The sequence below is a fragment of the Lygodium microphyllum genome, chromosome 7, assembly GCF_053477565.2.
Source record: "Lygodium microphyllum isolate KBCC chromosome 7, Lygodium_microphyllum_v1.1.10, whole genome shotgun sequence".
Lineage (NCBI taxonomy): Eukaryota > Viridiplantae > Streptophyta > Polypodiopsida > Schizaeales > Lygodiaceae > Lygodium > Lygodium microphyllum.
In genome coordinates this window covers 75,710,064-75,712,792 of record NC_141141.1, presented here as the reverse complement: position 1 = coordinate 75,712,792, position 2,729 = coordinate 75,710,064, and the positions used below count along the sequence as shown (strand labels likewise).

Sequence of the window (2,729 nt, the reverse complement as noted above, 5' to 3'; positions counted from 1 at the left end):
AGATTGAATTGGGGTAAAGAGGAAAAGAACGCAGGGGAATCAAGGAGAAAAATAGCTGGAGAGGAAGGGGAATCATCGAAAAAGCTCTGCAATTTGGGGGCACGGGGAGAGGATTGGAAGGGAAACAATGACGAGGAGGAAGGGAGCTTAGAGGAAAGAAAGAGGAGTGCTTGTTGCATTCCTGGGGGGAAAAAATTACCAGTAGAGGACTGGTGAGCTCCAGAGGCAGAAACGAGCAGGTCCTTGGATCAGCTCTTGCTGCCTTGTCTCTCTAGCTTTCTTGCCTTCTGCGCTGTGACGGAACTGAAGAAGCATGGCGAGTTCGGAAGGATACGATGCTCGCGTTTACGATGCCAAGATGGAGCAAATACAACATATTAAACACACGAACTTTTATTTAATTGGTCAGCCTGACTGCAGACGGGGAAGAAATAAGCTCAACTTGGAATGAGGTCTGTGAGAGTTTTGATGAAATGGGACTACATGAAAATCTTCTGAGAGGCATCTATGCATATGGTTTCGAGAAGCCATCTGCTATACAACAGAGAGGAATAGTGCCCTTTGTCAAGGGCTTCGACGTTATTCAACAGGCACAATCTGGAACTGGGAAGACTGCCACAATTTTGCTCTGGGATCCTACAGCAGCTTGACTATAGCTTGTTTGAATGTTAGGCGCTTGTTCTGGCACCTACCCGAGAACTTTCACAGTAGATTGAAAAAGTTAAGCGAGCTCTGGGAAACTACTTGCACGTGAAAGTTCATGCGTGTGTTGGTGGTACAAGTGTTAGAGAGGACATTCGGATTCTTCAGACTGGAGTACATGTTGTTGTTGGTACTCCTGGCCACGTGTATGACATGCTTCGACGTGGTTCTCTTCGTCCAGATTACATCAAAATGTTTGTTCTGGATGAAGCCGATGAGATGCTGTCTCGAGGTTTCAAGGATCAGATTTATGACATCTTTCAGTTGCTTCCACAAAAGCTACAAGTTGGAGTATTCTCAGCAACCAAGGCCACTGAACCTGCAGGGCTAGTTCCAGTTTTTTAGGAGTGGAGCAAAATGTTTTGAGCTTGTTGGTGATTCATCATAGCTTCCATTCAGTGAAATTTATGTTAAACTGTTTGACAGAGACACCTTTACAGCAGATGATCCTCTGGGGGCTGTTGTGGTTCCATTGAACAAAGTGTTTGTGAAAGGATTTCTAACTGCCAATCTCTTACAAAGTACTCGGGAAACAAGGACAACCACAGGGAGAAGTCCAAGCAGGCTTTAAATTTGATGTCCAAGGTGGAGTTTCAAGACAAATTCAGTGCCTTTGACTATAAAGTTTGGTCTCACAATTGAAGATGTGCTTTCTCTTTCTGCTATCAAGGCTGCTTATTGTTCCACAGGATTTGTTGAGTCAATGATTTAAAGAGTTCCAAGAGAAGCTTCATAGGGATTCAGACTACATGAAAAATTCGTTGATATGAGTCTGTCTTTGTCAAGACGTTTATTGAAGATGCTCCTAATCAGATATAGCTGATTGTATGTCTTATATGATCTGAAATTGAGCTTTCAAATTGAATCTGATCTCGCTAGATTGATCTTCTATCTTGAAATTTATCAAGGTCTTCTGTAGACGCGACTTTGCTTTCGAAAATCCTTCGACAACGCACACGTGCATACTCAAGAATCAATAGTCAATTTTAAAGCAAACATTGAATTTTCCATAATAAAAATGAAGTATCTTTTATCATCTTCAAGTACATAGAGAAATTACGAGATACATATTGCAATGCTTGCTACTAATTGTAAGGTTTCTATTGCTTGCCGCTAATTACTTATATCAGGCTTGTCAACTGGAGGAACTGCCATTCATTAGAGAGCAATGAAAAAGTAATTATTAACTCTATTTTTTTAATTCAATGATTCAATGTGTATTCTTAATTCTATGGTTTTTATCATGCGCACATGTGCATGCTCAAGAATCAATTTCAAGTGGTTAAATAATTATTAACTTTGGTTTTTCAATTATGTGAATTGCTAATTTTAGGTGGTTAAATAATTGTACATATGTTGGCACATCTATATTAGCGTCTATTTGCGCGGATATATAGATGCAAAATTCGCGTCTATTTACATGCAGATTTACACGCATTTATAGACGCTCTGATAGACGCGCCCGACTTTGCGCATCTAACATGCGCGTCTATGCCTCATTTCTATTGTAATGATAGCTAATATCTTTTCAAAAATCATATCATTTACAAATAAATATTTTGTGCATTTTTGCTACTTATATATTTTATCATGGAAAATGAAGTCTCTAGGATTCGTTTTAGTAGTTGTATAGAAAGTAGGAGTTCATATTATGGTTAAGTATATGGACATCGTTTCAATGTTGATATTAAAGGGCGTAGATATGTGTAAAACTTTACTTGTATTCTATCTACTAGGTGGATTATCCACTTCCTTAATGGAATACATTACATTGTTCTTAGATAAATCATACTTGCATGGGAGTTTATGCCACACTTTCTTGCTAATTTTGATACATCTATAGGGGGTTATCCACTTCCATTAATGAAAAGTTTTGTGGCATAAGTACACTTTAACAAGGGATCTTAGTGGTTATCAACTTTCATTAATGAAAAGTTTTGTGGAATAATTGCACTTTAGCAAGGGAACTATGCCTTTGCGCATCCACCTCATGGGTTATTCTATTCTCTTATATTTAACTTCTACAT

The 2,729-nt window shown here is 38.7% G+C and overlaps 1 pseudogene; it reads left to right on the top strand.

Annotated features, from left to right (window-relative positions):
- Positions 1–313: 313 nt before the first annotated feature.
- LOC148033599 (eukaryotic initiation factor 4A-13-like) lies at positions 314–1,273 on the top strand (annotated as a pseudogene).
- Positions 1,274–2,729: the final 1,456 nt, after the last annotated feature.